The following is a 25,161-nucleotide window of genomic DNA, read 5'->3' on the forward strand; positions in this document are numbered from 1 at the left end:
GAGTTTGGGGGGACAGGGAAGCATTAAATAAGGATGTTTATTAACTGCAGTGGAAGATTTCCCAGAGCGTATTGTTCCTTTTGTCCCATTTTAGGTATCTATGTAGAAGAGCACATATCATTTCAGAGAAGAAGTCTTGACCTTTGCTCAGATGTCTCTGAGACACTCCAGAACACCCCTCTTACGTTTGGTGCTGAGCTGAAACATCTCATCTCAGATTTCAGCCATGAGGAGGAGACTGTAATAAAATCCAACGACACTTCATCCTGTCACTTTCCTCCTGGTCATTATTTTATATATATTGGACTGTCTATGATCTGCAGGAGGACCAAAAGACTGGACACCCAACTGCACGGAAGTCAGGCTGAGCACCATTAACTCAGCTGGTGAAGGGTGTTAAGTACATAAGAAAAATCCAGTCCTTTACCCCGAATCCAATTATATATATATATATATATATATATATATATATATATACACATACAGTTAGGTCCATATATATTTGGACAGAGACAACATTTTTCTAATTTTAGTAATAGACATTACCACAATGAATTTTAAACAAAACAATTCAGATGCAGTTGAAGTTCAGACTTTCAGCTTTCATTTGAGGGTATCCACATTACAATTGGATGAAGGGTTTAGGAGTTTCAGCTCCTTAACATGTGCCACCGTGTTTTAAAAGGGACCAAAAGTAATTGGACAATTGACTCCAAGGCTATTTCATGGACAGGTGTGGGCAATCCCTTCGTTATGTCATTCTCAGTTAAGCAAATAAAAGGCCTGGAGTTGATTTGAGCTGTGGTGCTTGCATTTGGAATGTTTTGTTGTGAAGTAAACATGCAGTCTAAGGAGCTCTCCATGCAGGTGAAACAATCCATCCTTAAGCTGCGAAAACAGAAAAAACCCATCCGAGAAATTGCTACAATATTAGGAGTGGCGAAATTTACAGTTTGGTACATCCTGAGAAAGAAAGAAAGCACTGGTGAACTCATCAATGCAAAAAGACCTGGGCGCCCACGGAAGACAACAGTGGTGGATGATCGCAGAATAATCTCCATGGTGAAGAGAAACCCCTTCACAACAGCCAACCAAGTGAACAACACTCTCCAGGAGGTCGGCTGTTATGATAAGGTAATTCAGTACCACAATGGACATAGAGGTCACAGGACAGAGGACACAGAGCACATACAGTGACCTGACAATAACCCAAAAACATAGAACGAGCTCTGAGACGTGGGAACTCTGCTGACCGCAATCCCTAATCCTCTCCAACCACACTAGAGGCAGCCGTGGATTGCGCCTAACGCTCCCTATGCAACTCGGCACAGCCTGAGAAACTAGCTAGCCTGAAGATAGAAAATAAGCCTACCTTGCCTCAGAGAAATACCCCAAAGGAAAAGGCAGCCCCCACATATAATGACTGTGAGTTAAGATGAAAAGGCAAACGTAGAGATGAAATAGATTTAGCAAAGTCAGGCCCGACTTTCTGAACAGAGCGAGGATAGGAAAGGAAACTTTGCGGTCAACACAAAACCCTACAAAAAACCACGCAAAGGGGGCAAAAAGACCCTCCGTACCGAACTAACGGCACGGAGGTACACCCTCTGCGTCCCAGAGCTTCCAGCAAGCAAGAAAAAACAAATTGACAAGCTGGACAGAAAAAAACAGCAAACAAAATAGCAAAGCAGAACTTAGCTATGCAGAGCAGCAGGCCACAGGAACGATCCAGGAGGAAACAGGTCCAATACTAGAACATTGACTGGAGGCCAGGATCAAAGCACTAGGTGGAGTTAAATAGAGCAGCACCTAACGACATCACCACATCACCTGAGGAAGGAAACTCAGAAGCCGCAGTACCACTCTCCTCCACCAACGGAAGCTCACAGAGAGAATCAGCCGAAGTACCACTTGTGACCACAGGAGGGAGCTCTGCCACAGAATTCACAACAGTCGGCGTATCAATATCCAAATCTACCATAAAGAGAAGACTGCATGAAGGTAAATACAGAGGGTTCACTGCACGGTGTAAGCCACTCATAAGCATCAAGAATAAAAAGGCTAGACTGGACTTTGCTAAAAAAAATCTAAAAACGCCAGCACATTTATGGAAGAACATTCTATGGACAGACGAAACCAAGATCAACCTCTACCAGAATGATGGAAAGAGAAAAGTATGGCGAAGGCGTGGTACAGCTCATGATCCAAAGCATACCACATCATCTGTAAAACATGGCGGAGGCAGTGTGATGGCTTGGGCATGCATGGCGGCCAGTGGCACTGGGTCACTAGTGTTTATTGATGATGTGACACAGGACAGAAGCAGCCGAGTGAATTCTGAGGTATTCAGAGACATACTGTGTGCTCAGATCCAGCCAAATGCAGCCAAACTGATTGGTTGTCGTTTCATACTACAGATGGACAATGACCCAAAACATAAAGCCAAAGCAACCCAGGAGTTTATTAAAGCAAAGAAGTGGAATATTCTTGAATGGGCAAGTCAATCACCTGATCTCAACCCAATTGAGCATGCATTTCACTTGTTAAAGACTAAACTTAAGACAGAAAGGCCCACAAACAAACAGCAACTGAAAACCACCGCAGTAAAGGCCTGGCAGAGCATCAAAAAGGAGGAAACACAGCGTCTGGTGATGTCCATGAGTTCAAGACTTCAGGCAGTCATTGCCAACAAAGGGTTTTCCACCAAGTACTAGAAATGAACATTTTATTTAAAATTATTGAATCTGTCCAATTTATTTTGGTCCCTTTAAAAACAGGGTGGCACATGTTAAGGAGCTGAAACTCCTAAACCCTTCATCCAATTTTAATGTGGATACCCTCAAATGAAAGCTGAAAGTCTGAACTTCATCTGCATCTGAATTGTTTTGTTTAAAATTAATTGTGGTAATGTCTATAACTAAAATTAGAAAAATGTTGTCTCTGTCCAAATATATATGGACCTAACTGTATATATATATATATTTATATATATGTGTGTATATATATATATATATACACTAGCTGAAGAGCCCGGCGTTGCCTGGGCATAGTAAATATCTGTGGTTAGTTATAGCACCTCACTTCTCTTATTTTCCCATCACACCTCTCATTTTCCCCATCACATCTTACATTTTCCCCCTCACATCTCTCATTTTCTCCCTCACACCTCTCATTTTCCCCCTCACTCGTCTTATTTTCCCCCTCACATTTTCCCCTTCACTCCTCTAATTCCCCCCTAACACTTGTCATTTCGACCTCACATCTGTAATTTTCCGATCACTCCACTATTTTCCCTCACTCCTCTGATTTTGCACTCACACCTCTCATTTTCACCTCAGTATATACATGTTTGTCATTTCCCTTATATATAGTATACACCTGTATGTCATCTCCTGTATATAGTATATACCTGTATGTCATCTCCCCTGTATATAGTATATACCTGTGTGTCATCTCCCCTGTATATAGTATATATCTGTGTGTCATCTCCTCCTGTATATATTATATACCTGTTTGTCATCTCCTCCTATATATAGCATATACCTGTATGTCATCTCCTCCTGTATATACTATATACCTGTAGGTCATCTGCTCCTGTATATAGTATATACCTGTGTGTCATCTCCTCCTGAATATAGTATATACCTGTATGTCATCTCCTCCTGTATATAGTATGTACCTGTATGTCATCTCCTCCTCTATATAGTATATACCTGTGTGTCATCTCACCGTACATAGTATATATCTGTATGTCATCTCCTCCTGTATTAGACCTCGTTCACACGTTATTTGGTCAGTATTTTTACCTCAGTATTTGTAAGCTAAATTGGCAGCCTGATAAATCCCCAGCCAACAGGAAGCCCTCCCCCCCCGGCAGTACATATTAGCTCACACATACACATAATAGACAGGTCATGTGACTGACAGCTACTGTATTTCCCATATGGTACATTTGTTGCTCTTGTAGTTTGTCTGCTTATTAATCAGATTTTTATTTTTGAAGGATAATACCAGACTTGTGTGTGTTTTAGAGCGAGTTTCGTATGTCAAGTTGTGTGTGTTGAGTTGCATGTGGCTACATACATGTAGCGACTTTTGTGAGATGAGTTTTGTGTGGCGACATGCATGTAGCAACTTTTTGTGCGTCGAGTTGCATGTGACAGGTTAGTGTAGCAAGTTGTGTGCAGCAAGTTTTGCGCATGGCGAGTTTTGTGCATGGCGAGTTTTATGTGTGGTGCCTTTTGAGTATGTGCAAGTTTTGTCTGAGGCAACTTTTGCATGTGTTGCAACTTTTGTGCATGTGGCAATTTTTCCGTGTGTGGCGAGTTTTCCATGAGGTGAGTTTTGCACATGTGGCGAGTTTTGCGTGAGCCTAGTTTTGCATGTGGTGAGTTTTGAGCGGCGAGTTTTGTTTCGACTTTTATGTGGCGAGGTTGGTGTATGTGTGGTGAAATGTGTGCTGAGGGTGGTATATGTGTTCAAGCACGTGGTAGTGTGTGGCGCATTTTGTGTGTGTGTTCATATCCCCGTGTGTGGTGAGTATCCAATGTCGGGGCCCCACCTTAGCAACTGTACGGTATATACTCTTTGGCGCCATCGCTCTCACTCTTTAAGTCCCCCTTCTTCACATCTGGCAGCTGTCAATTTGCCTCCAACACTTTTCCTTTCACTTTTCCCCATTATGTAGATAGGGGAAAAATAGTTTGGTGAATTGGAAAGCGCGGAGTTAAAATTTCACCTCATAACATAGCCTATGACGCTCTCAGGGTCCAGACGTGTGACTGTGCAAAATTTTGTTTCTGTAGCTGTGACGCCTCCAACACTTTTCCATTCACTTTTTTCCCCATTATGTAGATAGGGGCAAAATAGTTTGGTGAATTGGAAAGCGCGGGGTTAAAATTTCACCTCACAACGTAGCCTATGACGCTCTCGGGGTCCAGACGTGTGACTGTGCAAAATTTTGTTTCTGTAGCTGTGATGCCTCCAACACTTTTCCTTTCACTTTTTTCCCCATTATGTAGATAGGGGCAAAATTGTTTGGTGAATTGGAAAGCGCGGGGTTAAAATTTCACCTCACAACGTAGCCTATGACGCTCTCGGAGTCCAGATGTGTGACTGTGCAAAATTTTGTTGCTGTAGCTGCGACGCTTCCAACACTTTTCCTTTCACCTTTTTCCCCATTATGTAGATAGGGGCAAAATTGTTTGGTGAATTGGAACGCGCGGGGTTAAAATTTCGCCTCACAACATAGCCTATGACGCTCTCGGGGTCCAGACGTGTGACTGTGCAAAATTTTGTGGCTGTAGCTGCGACGGTGCAGATGCCAATCCCGGACATACACACATAGACACACACACACATTCAGCTTTATATAGTAGATATATATATATATATATATATATATATATATATATATATATATATATATATATATATATATATATTAATGATGGTATATTAATTGCCATGTTGCTGTGCAGTAATTCCATATCTGTGCATATAGACACCCTTAGGTGTAAGTTCAGGACTACCTGTACATTGACATACTCAGTAAGTGTGTTCATGTGAAGGTGATCATGCATTTACAGCCAGTAGATAACTCCAACTGTACGTGGATCAGTGATCTTCCAACTGTACGTGGATCAGTGATCTTCATGTGCATTATGGATCAGTAGCAGCCATGTTATATTAGCTTAAGCCTCTTTATGCATTATGGAATTGTAATATGTGTTTTGTGTGAATGGGGAAATAGAGTGAGGTTCTCTAGGGAAAGGTCCCCACAGCTTCTAAGTTATTTGCCACTTTAACCCTAGCAATGGTGAAGTTCTTAAGGGATGGATTGAATGTCCGTTAGAATTAGACGGTGTTCTTCCTGCAGTCTACTTAGGTATTGTGACATCACTCCCTACTCCAGAAATTCTGACCTGCCTAATAAAGATCTGCGTATCTATCTATGGAGGAACCTCATCAACTATCTTCAATCAAGAATAAAGGAGAAGTGCCAGATGGCAGTCGTGTCTGATGCATGTTTGATGAAAGTTAAGTGGTGCCTGATGGAAGTCGTGCCTGATGGAAGTTGTGCCTGATGGAAGCCGTGCCTGATGGAAGTCGTGCCTGATGGAAGTCGTGCCTCCGCTACAAAAATGCCATGAGGCCCATCTACAGACTATGACACCCAATAGTCTCATCAAGCCAGATATACTCAAAATAGAGTAACGTGAAGTCTGGCAGGGTGAAGGGTATACATAGCATGATGCTGGCTGACCTCTGGACTGTAAGGGTGAAGCCATTCCAGAGTCTGACCAGTAAGACGACATTGGGATAGGTCAACACCTGAAGACCGGTAACGACATGACCACGGAGATTATACATAGCAAAAAGACTTTGATAACAAAAGACTTTGATTTTGACAGCAAAAAGACTTTGATTAAGATCCAAGAAAGAAGAAGAAGGTGTACTCTGTGGATAGAGATGTGGGTTACGGTGAACAGCAGGGAGAGGCTGATGGCCATTTGGATGATGTCTATGTGCCTAAGTACAGAATTATGCTTCATTCCATCCTGAACTGTCACTAGTTATAAATGGGGTTGAGTAAGCAAAAAAAACCTCAGCACAAAACGTACCTCAAATTTCATTGTTGTGTTCGACAACAGGGGAAATGTAGAAGTGAAGTGCTCCAAAATATGTATCTTTATGTAGAGATGTGTTTAGTGATATATAATTCCCCCACATGTGCTTAGTAGCCCCTCCTCAAGCTGGTATATCAGGTTTCATTTAGGACTTAGGGAATGTACCTTTGCCAGTGGACAATAGATTTGTGACTTCATCCTCACACATCTGGGGCTGGACACACCTCTTCTAGAAGGACATAAAAAGGCACAAGACACATGTGCTCTGCCTCTTTTGCTGTGCCTGCATGCTGGAATGATCATGGATCCACATGGTGGTTGAGTATATCTGTATCCATTTTCTTACTAGGCCCTGTAGCATCTTAGGCCTTAGGGTTAGTAAGCTATAGATGGGAGGGCTGATATTGCATGTGTGATTTGGGCAATCGGGCAGTTAACTGTGGGTTTTTATATTGTGGTGATATTGTTGTGATATTACTGGAGAATTGTTGGTTATTACTGTGTGATACTGTTGGGATATCACTGTATACTGTAGTGATATTACTGTATTAGACTTGTAATATCTATATCTATATCTATTTCTATATATCTTTTTTTTTTCTTTTTATAGTCGCCAGCCCAGCTTGGGTATAAATATATATGTATGTTGTAGACTGCAGACTTGTGTGTGTAATAAATACTGTTATGAACAGGTAATTCAGAACCACAATGGACATTGAAGTTCAGAGCACACAAAGTGACCTGACAAATACCAAAAACAAAGGACGAGCTCTGAGACGTGGAAACTCTGCTGACCGCAATCCCTAATCCTAACACACCACACTAGAGGTAGCCGTGGATTGCGCCTAACGCTCCCTATGCAACTCGGCACAGCCTGAGAAACTAACTGGCCCTGAAGATAGAAAAATAAGCCTTCCTTGCCTCAGAGAAATTCCCCAAAGGAAAAGGCAGCCCCCCACATATAATGACTGTGAGTAAGATGAAAATACAAACACAGAGATGAAATAGATTTAGCAAAGTGAGGCCCGACTTACTGAATAGACCGAGGATAGGAAAGATAGCTTTGCGGTCAACACAAAAACCTACAAACAACCACGCAGAGGGGCAAAAAGACCCTCCGCACCGACTAACGGTACGGAGGTGCTCCCTCTGCGTCTCAGAGCTTCCAGCAAGCAAGAAAAACCAATATAGCAAGCTGGACAGAAAAAATAGCAAACAAAAAATAACACAAGCAAAACTTAGCTTATGCAGGATAGACAGGCCACAGGAACGATCCAGGAGGAAGCAAGACCAATACTAGAACATTGACTGGAGGCCAGGATCAAAGCACCAGGTGGAGTTAAATAGAGCAGCACCTAACGACTTAACCTCATCACCTGAGGAAGGAAACTCAGAAGCCGCAGTACCACTCTCATCCACAGGAGGGAGCTTGGCCACAGAATTCACAACAGTACCCCCCCTTTGAGGAGGGGTCACCGAACCCTCACCAGAGCCCCCAGGCCGACCAGGATGAGCCACATGAAAGGCACGAACCAGATCGGCAGCATAGAAATCAGAGGCAAAGACCCAGGAATTATCTTCCTGACCATAACCTTTCCACTTAACCAGATACTGGAGTTTCCGTCTCGAAACACGAGAATCCAAAATCTTCTCCACTATATACTCCAATTCCCCTTCAACCAAAACCGGAGCAGGAGGATCAATAGATGGAAACACAGGTGCCACGTATCTCCGCAACAATGACCTATGGAACACGTTATGGATGGAAAAAGAAGCTGGAAGAGTCAAACGAAAAGACACAGGATTAAGAACCTCAGAAATCCTATATGGACCAATGAAACGAGGCTTAAATTTAGGAGAGGAAACCTTCATAGGAACATAACGAGATGACAACCAAACCAAATCCCCAACACGAAGTCGGGGACCCACACAGCGCCTGCGGTTAGCGAAACGTTGAGCCTTCTCCTGGGACAAAGTCAGATTGTCCACTACATGAGTCCAAATCTGCTGCAACCTATCCACCACAGTATCCACACCAGGACAGTCCGAAGACTCAACCTGCCCTGAAGAGAAACGAGGGTGGAACTCAGAATTGCAGAAAAACGGCGAAACCAAAGTAGCCGAGCTGGCCCGATTATTAAGAGCGAACTCAGCCAAAGGCAAAAAGGACACCCAATCATCCTGATCAGCAGAAACAAAACATCTCAGATATGTTTCCAAGGTCTGATTGGTTCGTTCAGTCTGGCCATTTGTCTGAGGATGGAAAGGCGAGGAAAAAGACAAATCAATGCCCATCCTAGCACAAAAGGCTAGCCAAAACCTCGAAACAAACTGGGAACCTCTGTCAGAAACGATGTTCTCTGGAATGGCATGTAAACGAACCACATGCTGGAAAAACAACGGCACCAAATCAGAGGAGGAAGGCAATTTAGACAAGGGAACCAAATGGACCATCTTAGAGAAGCGATCACAAACCACCCAAATGACCGACATTCTTTGAGAGACGGGGAGATCCGAAATAAAATCCATAGAAATATGTGTCCAAGGCCTCTTCGGGACCGGCAAGGGCAAAAGCAACCCACTGGCACGAGAACAGCAGGGCTTAGCCCGAGCACAAATCCCACAGGACTGCACAAAAGAACGCACATCCCGTGACAGAGACGGCCACCAAAAGGATCTAGCCACCAAATCTCTGGTACCAAAGATTCCAGGATGACCAGCCAACACCAAACAATGAACCTCAGAGATAACTTTATTCGTCCACCTATCAGGGACAAACAGTTTCTCCGCTGGGCAACGGTCAGGTTTATTAGCCTGAAATTTTTGCAGCACCCGCTGCAAATCAGGGGAGATGGCAGACAAAATTACCCCCTCTTTGAGAATACCCGCCGGCTTAGGCAAACCCGGAGAATCGGGCACAAAACTCCTAGACAGGGCATCCGCCTTCACATTTTTAGAGCCCGGAAGGTACGAAACCACAAAGTCAAAACGGGAGAAAAACAGCGACCAACGAGCCTGTCTAGGATTCAACCGTTTGGCAGACTCGAGATAAGTCAAGTTTTTGTGATCAGTCAAGACCACCACGCGATGCTTAGCTCCTTCAAGCCAATGACGCCACTCCTCGAATGCCCACTTCATGGCTAGCAACTCTCGATTGCCAACATCATAATTTCGCTCAGCAGGCGAAAATTTCCTGGAAAAGAAGGCGCATGGTTTCATCACCGAGCAATCAGAACTTCTCTGCGACAAAACAGCCCCTGCTCCAATTTCAGAAGCATCAACCTCGACCTGGAACGGAAGCGAAACATCTGGTTGGCACAACACAGGGGCAGAAGAAAAACGACCCTTCAACTCCTGAAAAGCTTCCACAGCAGCAGAAGACCAATTGACCACATCAGCACCCTTCTTGGTTAAATCAGTCAACGGTTTAGCAATGCTAGAAAAATTAGCGATGAAGCGACGATAAAAATTAGCAAAGCCCAGGAACTTCTGCAGACTCTTCAGAGATGTTGGCTGAGTCCAATCATAAATACCCTGAACTTTAACAGGGTCCATCTCGATAGTAGAAGGAGAAAAAATGAACCCCAAAAATGAAATCTTCTGAACACCAAAAAGACACTTTGACCCCTTCACAAACAAAGAATTAGCACGCAGGACCTGGAACACCATTCTGACCTGCTTCACATGAGACTCCCAATCATCCGAGAAGACCAAAATATCATCCAAGTATACAATCAGGAATTTATCCAGGTACTCTCGGAAGATGTCATGCATAAAGGACTGAAACACTGATGGAGCATTAGAAAGTCCGAATGGCATAACCAGGTACTCAAAATGGCCTTCGGGCATATTAAATGCTGTTTTCCATTCATCGCCCCGTTTAATACGCACAAGATTATACGCACCACGAAGATCTATCTTGGTAAACCAACTAGCCCCCTTAATCCGAGCAAACAAATCAGACAGCAGCGGCAAGGGGTACTAAAATTTGACCGTAATTTTATTTAGAAGGTGGTAATCAATACAAGGTCTCAGCGAACCATCCTTCTTGGCCACAAAAAAGAACCCCGCTCCCAATGGCGACGATGACGGGCGAATATGACCCTTCTCCAAAGACTCCTTCACGTAACTCCACATAGCGGCGTGCTCAGGTACAGATAAATTAAACAGTCGACCCTTAGGAAACTTACTACCAGGAATCAAATCGATAGCACAATCACAATCCCTATGCGGAGGTAGGGCATTGGACTTGGGCTCATCGAATACATCCCGGTAATCAGACAAGAACTCTGGGACCTCAGAAGGGGTGGATGATGAGATAGACAGAAATGGAACATCACCATGTACCCCCTGACAACCCCAGCTGGACACAGACATTGATTTCCAAACTAATACTGGGTTATGGACTTGTAGCCATGGCAACCCCAACACGACCACATCATGCAGATTATGCAACACCAGAAAGCGAATATCCTCCTGGTGCGCAGGAGCCATGCACATGGTCAGCTGGGTCCAATACTGAGGCTTATTCTTGGCCAAAGGCGTAGCATCAATTCCTCTCAATGGAATAGGACACTGCAAGGGCTCCAAGACAAACCCACAGCGCCTAGCAAACTCCAAGTCCATCAAATTCAGGGCAGCGCCTGAATCCACAAATGCCATGACAGAATAGGAAGACAAAGAGCAGATCAAAGTAACGGACAAAAGAAATTTCGACTGTACCGTACCAATGGTGGCAGACCTAGCGAACCGCTTAGTGCGCTTAGGACAATCGGAGATAGCATGAGTGGAATCACCACAGTAGAAACACAGCCCATTCTGACGTCTGTGTTCCTGCCTTTCAGCTCTGGTCAAAGTCCTATCGCACTGCATAGGCTCAGGTTCATGCTCAGATAATACCGCCAAATGGTGCACAGATTTACGCTCGCGCAACCGTCGACCGATCTGAATGGCCAAAGACATAGACTCATTCAGACCAGCAGGCATAGGAAATCCCACCATGACATCCTTAAGGGCTTCAGAGAGACCCTTTCTGAAAATAGCTGCCAGCGCACATTCATTCCATTGAGTGAGCACGGACCACTTTCTAAACTTCCGACAATAAATCTCTATCTCATCCTGACCCTGACACAGAGCCAGCAAATTTTTCTCTGCCTGATCCACTGAATTAGGTTCGTCGTACAGCAATCCGAGCGCCAGAAAAAACGCATCAATATTACATAATGCAGGATCTCCTGGCGCAAGGGAAAATGCCCAGTCTTGAGGGTCGCCACGTAATAAAGAAATAATGATCTTAACTTGTTGAACTGGGTCACCAGAGGAGCGGGGTTTCAAAGCCAGAAATAGTTTACAATTATTTTTAAAATTCAAAAACTTAGCTCTATCTCCAGAAAACAACTCAGGAATAGGAATTTTAGGTTCCAACATATTATTCTGAACCACTAAATCTTGAATATTCTGTACATTTATAGCGAGATTATCCATCAAAGAGAACAGACCTTGAATGTCCATGTCCACACCTGTGTTCTGAACCACCCTGATGTAAAGGGGAAAAGAAAGACAGAACACAGTGCAAAGAAAAAAAATGGTCTCAGAACTTCTCTTTTCCCTCTATTGAGAAGCATTAGTACTTTGGGCCTCCAGTACTGTTATGAACAGGTAATTCAGAACCACAGTGGACATTGAAGTTCAGAGCACACAAAGTGACCTGACAAATACCAAAAACAAAGGACGAGCTCTGAGACGTGGAAACTCTGCTGACCGCAATCCCTAATCCTAACACACCACACTAGAGGTAGCCGTGGATTGCGCCTAACGCTCCCTATGCAACTCGGCACAGCCTGAGAAACTAACTGGCCCTGAAGATAGAAAAATAAGCCTACCTTGCCTCAGAGAAATTCCCCAAAGGAAAAGGCAGCCCCCCACATATAATGACTATGAGTAAGATGAAAATACAAACACAGAGATGAAATAGATTTAGCAAAGTGAGGCCCGACTTACTGAATAGACCGAGGATAGGAAAGATAGCTTTGCGGTCAACACAAAAACCTACAAACAACCACGCAGAGGGGCAAAAAGACCCTCCGCACCGACTAACGGTACGGAGGTGCTCCCTCTGCGTCTCAGAGCTTCCAGCAAGCAAGAAAAACCAATATAGTAAGCTGGACAGAAAAAATAGCAAACAAAAAATAACACAAGCAAAACTTAGCTTATGCAGGATAGACAGGCCACAGGAACGATAAAGGAGGAAGCAAGACCAATACTAGAACATTGACTGGAGGCCAGGATCAAAGTACCAGGTGGAGTTAAATAGAGCAGCACCTAACGACTTAACCTCATCACCTGAGGAAGGAAACTCAGAAGCCACAGTACCACTCTCATCCACAGGAGGGAGCTTGGCCACAGAATTCACAACAAGATACCCTTTATTGATACACGGTTTTGTCTCAGTATATAGTATAAGGAATAGATAAGTTAGTGTATAGTATAAGGTAAATATTATGTTGTCGTATTAAGTGGATATTAATTATTAGTAGTCAACTTTGGCGTTAATAGTCGATATCAGACCTCAATAGAGGTGTAGATAGGATTTCCCCCTTTGATACCATAAGGTTAAATAATTTGTGGAGGAAAACCCTGTCCTTTAACAGCATCTCAATAACTGATGGAAATTTTAATAAACATTTAAATGTAAAATAGCATGTTTTTACAAACACAATCTGATAATACACATTTATGAATATGGGAACAACCCTTTGAGGAAATGATATTGGGGAATAGGGTATAGACATGACAAATTTAGTAAGTTTGCTTCCAGTTGCTCCATAAAAATGAATAAAAATGAAAAGAACAATGTCAAAATGACATATTACCATCAGATATACTAAGTTAGAAACTAAGTCATCTCACATTTCTGTACCTCCTTTTGTTTCACCAGGAACGAGTCGATGAGATTCCTTTGGTCATTGACATCCAGTTCATTCTTCTGGTTGGTGAAGGTCTCACGAGAATAAAAGCATGCAATTCATTCACATTCTCCATCACTGTTTTGTGGACTGTGGAACACCAGCTCATCACTGTTGGAAATGCATTATATAGCTGCAGAGAAAAAAAATAATAGATGAATCGATGAAGAAAAGTTACAAAAGCTTAAAAGCCATATACATCTTTGCAGTTAATATATTTGGTGTTCAAATGTTTCTTAAACACAACATTCCGCAACTCTCTAAGGTTAGGTTCACACGACTGATTTTCTTTCTAATTATGATATTATGTGATTCAATTTTCTCAGATGTGGAGAAAAAAAAAGTTTCTCCATCTTCCACATGCAATGTGCCCATGAAAATCAGACCACACGCGAGTGTCATCCAAATCCGGTCTGATGTTTTCTTTTGACCCATAGACATGAATGGATGAGCGCCGTTATCGGAGGAAATTTGTGCATTATCGGAGGAAATTTGTGCATTATCAGAGGAAATTTGTTCATACTGCAATTTTTTTCCTCTGATTGAATCAGTCTGAGAAAAATAGAGCGGGCATGTGCACTGCCTCATTGAATAATAAGAGGATGAGCGCTACCCATCAAAGCGATTGACAGCCCTCATCTGAATATTACGGTCATGTGCAAGAGCCCTAAACCTGAATCATTAAAATGCCCAACATTATTGCTGAAGTACACACTGTGCAATTCATTTACAAAGCTTTTTGCCCTGCTTTCTCTCTTTTCTCTTAGTGTTAGATATAGCAGAAAGGAGCTAAAGAGACTATAGATGGCATATCAAAGCATGGAGAGGTTGCATCCAAGTCTTAGGAGACTACTGTTCCATAGGCTGTAGATAAACCCCCCGAACACTCTCGCACCCCTCCAATCTATTCTAAACTCTGCTGCCCGACTAATCCACCTGTCCCCCCGCTATTCCCCAGCTTCTCCCCTCTATCAATCCCTTCACTGGCTCCCCATTGCCCAGAGACTCCAGTACAAAACCCTAACCATGTCGTACAAAGCCATCCACAACCTGTCTCCTCCATACATCTGTGACCTCGTCTCCCGGTACTTACCTACACGCAACCTCCGATCCTCACAAGATCTCCTACTCTACTCCCCTCTTATCTCCTCTTCCCACAATCGCATACAAGATTTCTCTCGTGTATCACCCCTACTCTGGAACCCTCTACCACAACACATCAGACTCTCGCCTACCATCGAAACCTTCAAAAAGAGCCTGAAGACCCACCTCTTCCGACAAGCCTACAACCTGCAGTAACCACCGATCGACCAAACCGCTGCATGAACACCTTTACCCTCGCCTACTGTATTCTCACCCATCCCTTGTAGATTGTGAGCCCCCGCGGGCAGGGTCATCTCTCCTCCTGTACCAGTTGTGACTTGTATTGCTTAAGATTATTGTACTTGTTTTTATTATGTATACCTTCCTCACATCTAAAGCGCCATGGAATAAATGGCGCTATAACAATAAATAATAATAATAGTAATAATGATAATAATAATAAGGAAAATTCAGATAAGACTTTCTAGATGTGAAAAAATAGAGACTATATATTGTGTATGAGTGTAAATAGAGAATAGAACCTTTAGTAGTCTGTATGAGAAGGTGAGAGGAATCACAAAGGCTTTCTTTGTATGTGAAGAAAAGATTGAATTTATGGCAGACCATGCAAGGATGAAGGATGAAATCACAGCATCAGTGTGTTATCACACATGAAAAAGATTCCTTATTGACTGTAGATTAAAATCAAATTCAGGGCAGAAATACATGTATGCTGATACATGAGAGCTAAAGAAGTATTCTGGTCACACATCCAGTTGGTTACTGTGTATTCCAGGCTCAAATGATAAAAATGTTAAACTAAGATCAGACTACACAGCAGAATATCAGAATATCATGAGATCATGGGAGTGGACCAACAAAACAGGACTCTAAAGAATCAAATACAGCAGTGGTTTATTTCACCCAAGCTTGTGAAAACTTAGTTATGTTTCAGCCTTTCAATAAACCCATTATCAAGCTTGACGTCAGAGTCATGTCCCAATTTCAACTGTATTTGAATATTCAGGAATCAGATACAGTTGAACTCCACATGGACGAGAACGGTGCTGCATTGAGAATACTTAATAAGGTTAATGTAATGCTTGACCCCTTCTTTCTTCTAAATGTTGAGCAGCCTGAAGCTCAGACCTCGGCCAAGTACTATAAAAAAAATAGTAATTCAATGTCATTGCTCTGAAAAGTCCTTTAAAAGCAATGTGGGATTGAGCTGCTCACCATTGCCATTGGAGTTCCGATTAAGTGCATACTTTCATTAACAATCTTTATTAATTTCAGAAGTGTGGGATCTTCATAATCAAACCGATTACTCAGTAAGATGGAGACGATTATGTTGGCTGTAGCAGCATTTATAATCATGGTGTTATCGAAAGGTTCACCTGGAAATGCAATGAGAAGAAAAAGGTCTTAAATATTTTAGCTACATCATGAAAAGAGTGGGACGTATGTTGATATCAAAGAATACTTCATGATCTAGTGTATGGCGTAAGGGCCCAACAAATTCATAGCTAATGGTCATCCATGCAGCCTCTGAAAAATACTTGTCAGACTTTCAAAAGTTAAAGGGATATCACTAGTGATGAGCAAATATATTTGGTACTATTCGTTACTTGCACGAATAGTACGGTATTCGGTTTATTCGTTACTCGACGAGTAATTTGGTATTCGCCTTGATATATTTTAGTGACCTGCTCAGCATGTTTTAGAGTGTCATTACTGTGATTGGCTGCCTGAACACCCGGTGTTTGTTGCACTATCATGTGTATGACAGCACGGCAAACATTGCTTCTGATCAGTGGTGAAATCATCCCCGCCAGTCAGAGAGCCGCAGTTCCCACTCTGTCAAAAGACAGCGTGAGTGCGCAGCTGTAATCGGACGTATAAAGTTTACCTCCAGTCACTGGTGTTGGCTGATAGGACTACATAGGTATTATTTATCATATAACTATAGTATTAGTAATGGAGAGGTGTCTATTAGACACCTCTCCGTTACTAAGCCATGGACTTGATGTCACCTGACAATACAAAGGTGACATCAACCACACAAATATGAACCCCATGTGCCACCACTACAGTACAAGTGAGAAGAGGTGGGCAAAGTACCTGAATTACTGCATCTAATAGATGAGCCTTTTCTGGACTGCTGCTGGCTGCTATTTTTAGGCTGGGGGGTAAATACCCATGGTCCTTTAAAAGCCTGAGAATACCAGCCCCCAGCTGTCTGTTTTAGCAAGGCTGGTTGACAAAAATAAGGGGATTCCACACCATTTTTTAAAATTATTTATTTAAATAACTAAAAAATGTGGCATAGTGACCCTTCTATTCTTTATAACCAGCCTTCCTGAAGCTGACAGATGAGGGTTGCAGCCCCCAGCTGTGAGTTTTGCTTGGTTGGTTACAGAAAATACAGGGAAACCCATAGTGGATTTTTCATTTATTTATTTATTTATTTATAGCACAAGCGGTGGGTGAGGAATACTCCCATCACCCGCTCCTGCTGTCACTGTTATTAGTGGCTGCGGGTGTTGGATGATGAGAGTAACAGTACCAAAAGCTGCTGCCTGCTGTAATTGCTCTCACATGAATACAATTCTCATCGTTCTTCCCTGCTCGTGCTGATCGCCGGCAGAGCAGGGGAGAATGATGAAAGTCATCTTCAGCACCCTGCGCCGGGGAACAGCGCTTACTGTAATGCTGCTTCTCTGGTTCCCATTGTGAGGTGCTAATGCAGTACACGGTTGCCACACATGTGCCATATGTATTACACACACGGACAATGACATTTCCAGTACCAATTTGCCATTAGCGTGAGCGCCGTGGGAAATTTCCAATATCACTCACACTAATGTCAGATTTGTGAAGTGAGTTCATTAGCTGTGAACTCCCAGGACCTTTCTGACTGCATCGGGAGCAGGAGAACTTACCCACATTCGCAGTGATGTCAGACAGGTCCTACCAGTTCACCGCGAGACACTGGGCAGCGGCTGTGCTGGATTAAAGGCTGTATGGTTGCTTCATGCAATCATGCAGCCTGCCATCCAGGAGTAGCAGAGCTAGACCCATCACAGGACAACTAGATTATCATCTTCTCTGTTAAAAGGTGAAGAATATGGTTGTTTTTTATTTTAACTCTTTTACAGAAGACGATGGAGTTGGTGGAATGGGTGAGGTTGTAAGTATGGCTTAGTAGGAGTCTGTGTCATTATTTCAATTAAAGGATTTTTTCTAGGTGTGTGTTTTTATATGACAGGACTATGGGGTTAGTAATGGGGGCATCTTATTGACGCCCCTCCATTACTAACCTCAGAGCTTAATGTCACCTGATAATACAAAACTGACATCAACCCCCCAACTATCACCTCACTTGCCACTGCTACAGGGAAAGTGGGGAGAGTGAGGCTAAATGCCAGGATTGGCACATCTTACAGACACACCTTTTCTGGGGCGGATGAGAGGTGATGTTTTTAGCCTGGAGAGGGCCAGTATCAATGGACCCTATCTAGTCAATTAACATCAGCCTACAGCTGTCTGCATTGTTTTTGCTGGTTATTAATTATAGGGTGACCCTATGCAATTTTTTTAGGGTCCTCCCATTTCAATAGCTAGTAAAGGCTAAGTATGCAGTTGTGAGCTGATAGCCTGGGAAGCTCCATGGGTATTACCCCCTTCCCTGGCTATAATAATTGGCTCCCAATTATCGGCTTTATATCTGCTGGTTACTAGTGATGAGCGAGTGTACTCGTTGCTCGGGTGGTCTCCGAGTATTTATGACTGCTCGGAGATTAAGTTTTCATCGCCTCAGCAGAATGATTTACAGCTATTAGCCAGCTTGATTAAATGTGGGGATTACCTAGCAACCAGGCAACCCCCTCATGTACTCAGCCTGGCTAATAGCTGTAAATCATTCAGCTGCTGTGATGAAAACAAAATCTCCGAACACTAACAAATACTCGGAGGTCACCCGAGCGTGCTCGGGAAAACCCAAGCAACGAGTATACTCGCTCATCACTACTAGCTACATAAATCATGTGGGAGCCCACAAAAATTTTTTCAGAAAAATAATACTTTAATAAATATATGTACAGTAAGCACACACACATTGTACAAATTGTGTATGTCACTGCCAACTCTATTTTATGTGTATTTACAGTATGTAATCCATCTTCTCTATCCTGTTGGCTCCTGCTGTGATTTTACAGTACATGGTATTAGGTGCCAGGATTCTCCCACTACATGGGATAGATCCCAAGCATTGCCTGGTACTGTGGTCCCCCATTCAGATTCAGCCACTCAGATTGCTGCTCAGCACAGACATCGATCCGAGCATCTTGCTCAGGCTCATTGTATGTGTTCTCCAGCCAAACCTAGAGTAACCAGTGATATACAATGGCAGTTTGCACTCTGGAGTCTAAGTCTGTGATGTGGCATCTTCTCATTGGTGGTCGGACGTTAGCTGCTCTGGTGATGCGGCAGCTCTGCATTGGCCTGTGGGTGAGGTCTTGGCCAGCGGGCGTGAGTGTTTGAGGTGGAGCCTAGTGTACAGAAGGCTCTCAGAGGCGCACATCAGTGCACTAGTATCACTTATGTATGGTTTATGTGAGTGAAGACTCTACCACTCTGTCTGCGTGTTGTGTGAGCCAGTCTATGCTCTGTGACTACACGTAGGCAGGCAGCTAATGTCAGTGGGGGGCAATTAGCCATTTGGCTTAGCATCTGGTTCCTACATGTGTGCGGTTAGCACAGTAGAGTTTCAAAGCAAGCTCAACCTTTGACTCAGATTATTGTGTCTAGTGCCATATATTTTTCTTCTTTTGGTTTTGCATCTGTCTCATTCAAGTGTGCTATTGACACTGTTCAGTTACAGAGCAAGCTTTATGCTATTCCCCTGTGATGTGTAACAGGGCACTGAACTTAGTAACAGAGCTTTGTACTCTGAGCTCCGTTCATACCGTGTGGAGATAACACAGTGTGTTCTAGCAATCGCTCACTGTCTGTTCCATCATTTCTTCACACAAGTAGCAGAGTTTTCTCTGCACGGTTGACCACAGATTGCGATCACACTTTATAATTATATTTTATTTAGTGCAATCCGCAAACCTTAACACATGGTTGCTGAATTGACAACTTTTTTTCTATGTGAGACTATATTTTATACTAGCTATTGAACCCGTTCTATGCCCGGGTGGCGAGCATTTATATTGATATATGGTCTCCATCCTGTCATGTGCTGCTCCATCCTGCGTCCACATCCTGTCATGTGCTGCTCCATCCTGCATCCCCATCCTGTCATGTGCTCCCATCCTGCGCCCCCGTTCTGTCATGTGCTGCTCCCATCCTGCGCCCCGTTCTGTCATGTGCTGCTCCCATCCTGCGCCCCCGTTCTGTCATGTGCTTCTCCCATCCTGCGCCCCCGTTCTGTCATGTGCTGCTTCCATCCTGCACCCCCCTTCTGTCATGTGCTGCTCCCATCCTGCGCCTCCATTCTGTCATTTGCTGCTCCCATCCAGTCATGTGCTGCTCCCATCCTGCGCCCCGTTCTGTCATGTGCTGCTCCCATCCTGCGCCCCCATTCTGTCATGTGCTGCTCCCATCCTGCGCCCCCGTTCTGTCATGTGCTGCTCCCATCCTGCGCCCCCGTTCTGTCATGTGCTGCTTCCATCCTGCACCCCCGTTCTGTTATGTGCTGCTCCCATCCTGCGCCCCCGTTCTGTCATGTGCTGCTCCTATCCTGCACCCCCGTTCTGTCATGTGCTGCTTCCATCCTGCACCCCCGTTCTGTCATGTGCTGCTGCCATCCTGCACCCCCGTTCTGTCATGTGCTGCTCCCATCCTGCGGCACCGTTCTTTAATTTGCTGCTCCCATTCATATGCCCCATAAGATGCTCCATAGTATATGCCCCGTATCAGGTGGCATAAGTAATAAATAGCTGTGGCATGAAGTGCCACAGCCTCATGCCACAGCAATTTGTTACTTGCGCCACCTGATTCCTTTCCGCCGCCATTTTCTTGGTCCTCCTGCTGGCGGAATCGAAGCCCGCGCAGTCCGCGCTTTCCGGCACCATTTTCTTGAAGACACACTGCAGTGTGTCTTAAAGAAAATGGCGCCGGAAAGCGTGGACTGCGCAGGCACCGATTCCGGCAGCAGGAACAAGAAAATGGCGGCGGAAAGGAATCAGGTGGTGTAAATAACAAATTGCTGTGGCATGAAGTGCCACAGCTTCATGCCACAGCAATTTGTTACTTACTTGTTACTAACCATTTTCTTCGTCCTCCTGCTGCCGGAATCGGTGTCTGCGCAGTTCGCGCTTTCCGGCGCCATTTTCTTGAAGACACACCTGCAGTGCGCAGGTGCCGCCATTTTCTTTGTCCTGTGCCTTCAAGAAAATGGCGCCGGAAAGCGCGGACTGGGCAGGCGCCGATTCCGGCAGCATTTTCTTGAAGACACACTGCGGTGCGCAGGTGCTGCCATTATCTTTGTCCTGCTGCCGGAATCGGCACCTGCGCGCTGCAGTGTGTCTTCAAGAAAATGGCGCCGGAAAGTGCGGACTGCGCAGGCGCCGATTCCTGCTGCCGGGATCGGCGCCTGCGCAGTCCGCGCTTTCCGGCGCCATTTTCTTGAAGACACACTCCGGCTCCTCTGCCTGTGACTGGTCAGTCAGAGGGCAGCGCCGGTGCGCATTAAGCACGTCATCGCGCCCTCTGAACTGTGAACGTCACAGCAGAGGACCCGGGAGATGGAGCCGCACGCAGCGCTGGAACGGGGGACAGGTAAATATACTTACCCTCCTGGCGGTCCCTGACTCTCCGGTGGAGATTGCGGTTTGCGTTCAGTGTTTACGCATACCGCGATCTCCTGGGAGCGTCACTCTGTGGGGGCCAGACTGCGCCGGCGCTTGCGCTTGCGCAGTCTATAAAGGCTTCGGACAGAGTGACGCTCCCAGCGTTATATTATATATATATATATATATATATATATATATATATATATATATATATAATGAATTGCCGGCTTTTATCTATCGCGCGGTGTGAGTCAAAAAGGCATTCAGACATCTTCTCAATGCTGTTCTCATTTAGTTTTAGCACTTTCCCATCCATTTCAGATTTTATTCTTAGGCCCCACGACCTGTTTTTTGGGTCCAGCACAAAAATATTCGGCTTTCTCTTTGACTTGAATTGGATCTGTTATTCGGTACAAATACTTGATTATTAGAAACTATTTGTGCTGATTTTCCCAAATCCAGATATTTCACTATTCGCTGATCACTAGATATCACTTTAGTAGGATTATTATATTATTATTATTATTATTATTATTATTAACAAAGACTGCGGATGTGACAAAAAGGTATACAGAAGAAGAGTTGCAGATTCATTCAAGCTCTTGTTTCTGAGAGCATGAACACATCAGTTATTATGAATAACATCGGGTGCGTAGGGAAACTTATTGTAGATTTTCAATTGGGTCTTTATTTGATGCCTCTGAGCAAGTTGTCACAGTGGTCAGACTGCTACTGATCAGACTTTGATGGCATATCCTAGCTGTGCCATCATCAGTTTTGCCAATCTTCAATGTGAATACTAAAGCACGGTGGCGCATCTTTACATGTTGGAGTATGTCAGAGATAAGCAAATTAATTAAATGCATTTGAGATTGGGTTTGAATTTGAGTCAAATTTAAAAAAAAAAAGGAACTCAAAATAAAATTGAACTCAAACAATTTGCAATTATATTCACAGAAATCACCCAAAATATCTGGAGGAACCATCTTAACCGGCATAAAAGCCAAGGTAGGCAATACAGCCAACAGAGATTTTAAGGTTAATTGACCCTTACTTAAAGAGATTGACAATGAGTAGAATTTTTCTTTTTTTTTTTAAACGGTTCCAACTAGGACAACATTTGTATCAGTGAGTTGATTCTGATATTTTGCAAATAGTAGATAAGCTCATAGGCTTCAAACAAGTTTCATCTGGTAGACACAGAGCTATGAAGATACATGAGGTGTATATGACAAATATATTTTCACCAACTGAAATTTCAAATATTGAAGCAAAACACAAAGTAGGATGGAACCTCTCACTAACCTTTATAAGATCTGATCTTCTTTACCAAATAATTACTTTCTTCAGAAATCTTGTGTTCAATGGCTTCTTTCCCCATTCCGAAATCACGAAGTGTTGACAGAGTAAATCGTCTCATCACTTTCCAGATTTCATAGTGTGCAAAGATTATTCCTAAGGACATATTATGCAATAAGTAAGGCAAAAATAGCAGATAGATAAACAATATAACAACTAACATACAGTATTCAGAAAGTTGAGAGTCAAAAATTCTCGTGGATAGAAAAATTATTTCATGTATAAATAATGTCTTCTCACGAGACCATTTATGAACCATCTACTCAATCCATGTTACCACCTATTACAGAATTATAAATTTCTATTCAAATTAATTTTCTTTTTAGCGATTCCAGGTAAAAGATGTGGTAGATGTTGATGAAATGGAGAAAAATGAAAATATCACAGTATCTTATTTAAAGCATGAAATATAACATTTTTTGGACTTCCTAGACGCAATTTTTTCCCGAAATTTGTTATGGGAAAATGGGAGACCATGTTATAGTCCGAATGTACTTACCAGGAGTGTGGCGGCAGCAGGAGTCAGGCGATTCTGCCGGCCCTGGGCTGGGAGAAAGGGGTGTTCGGTGGTCGAACACTGCAGGGCAATGATCTGTCTCCCATCCCAGACTCAGTGCCAAGATCTCAATCTATGTATGTGCCAACTTCTGTAGCCATTTTCCCAAAGGTCACCGCATTGCAGCAATGGATGTGTGTGGGCTCCGGACTTTCACAAAATGTCGGAAGAGCCCCCACACTACTGAACACCACCGAACCTGCTGCACCAGCCTGGGATGGGTGTCAGATCACTGCCAGACTAATGAATACCTTTTGTGATGCCGCTCCACCAGTGCTGTTGATCCCCCCCAGTCAGCTGAATTTGGACTGTAAGATGGACCCCCATTTGACGCAATCATTTTTTCCCTATTTCCCTTCTGAAAATTTGAGGTGAGTCTTATGGTCCGATGCATCTTATAGTCCAAAAAATACAGTAAGTCACTGTAACTTTACCCAATAATATTCAATTGGGACATAAAGAGTTAACATTGTGATTTTATTTCACAAATCAATAATACACTGGAAAATAAGCAACTTTGTAATCTATCTTTTCCAAGAAATCTGCTTATGGACTGATCATTCATTCTCAATTCATGGGTATAATCTGTATTCAGAGATGCCAGATATTCGTATAGTAATTAGCGATGAGTGAATATTCTCGTTACTTGAGATTTCTTGAGAACGCTCGGGGGTCCTCCGAGTATTTTTTAGTGCTCAGAGATTTAGTTTTTTTTGCCGCAGCTGAATGATTTACATCTGTTAGCCAGCATAAGTACATGTGCGGGTTGCCTGGTTGCTAGGGAAACCCCACATGTAATCAAGCTGTCTAGTAGCCGCAAATCATCCAGCTGCGGCAAGGAAAACTAAATCTCCGAGCACTAAAAAATACTCGGAGGACCCCCGAGCATGCTCAGGAAAACTCGAGCAATGAGTATACTCACTCATTACTACTCTTTAACCCTTTGCTGACATGGCCAATTTCCATTTTTGCTTTTTCATTTTTTGCTCCCTGTCTTTCAAGATCCATAACTTTTTAAATGTTTCTGTCCACGTGGACGTATACAGGCATTTTTTAGGCAAGGCATATTGTAATTTTAAATGATACCATTCATTTTACCACATAATGTACTGGAAAAGGAGAAAAAAAATACAAGCGTGATGAAATTGCGAAAAAAATGCAATTCTGACATTGTGTTTATGACATACATTGTGTGATAAAAATAAAATAGCAATATGATTCTCCTCATCAGTAAGATTACAAAAATATTTAGAATTGAGAGTCATCAGTAGTGTTGAGCATTCCGATACCGCAAGTATCGGGTATCGGCCGATACTTGCGGTATCGGAATTCCGATACCGAGATCCGATATTTTTGTGATATCGGGTATCGGTATCGGAAGTGTAAAATAAAGAATTAAAATAAAAAATATTGTTATATTCACCTCTCCGGCGGCCCCTGGACATCAGCGGGAGGATCCGGCGTCCGGCACGGCTTCTTTCTTCAAAATGCGTGCCTTTAGGACCTGTGGAATGACGTCCCGGCTTCTGATTGGTCGCGTGCCGCCCATGTGACCGCCACGCGACCAATCAGAAGCCGCGACGTCATTCCTCAGCTAAAGTCCTAGAATGAGCGCCTTCTAGGACCTGAGGAATGACGTCGCGGCTTCTGATTGGTCGCGTGGCGGTCACATGGGCGGCACGCGACCAATCAGAAGCCGGGACGTCATTCCACAGGTCCTAAAGGCGCGCATTTTGAAGAAAGAAGCCGTGCCGGACGCCGGATCCTCC

General features: G+C 43.5%; 1 pseudogene; it reads right to left on the minus strand.

The window, feature by feature from the left end:
* LOC138638731 (cytochrome P450 2C5-like) overlaps positions 1-25,161 on the minus strand; it is a 125,039-nt pseudogene that overhangs the window by 34,413 nt on the left and 65,465 nt on the right.

Source organism: Ranitomeya imitator, chromosome 5 (assembly GCF_032444005.1).
Source record: "Ranitomeya imitator isolate aRanImi1 chromosome 5, aRanImi1.pri, whole genome shotgun sequence".
In the NCBI taxonomy this organism is placed as follows: Eukaryota; Metazoa; Chordata; class Amphibia; order Anura; family Dendrobatidae; genus Ranitomeya; species Ranitomeya imitator.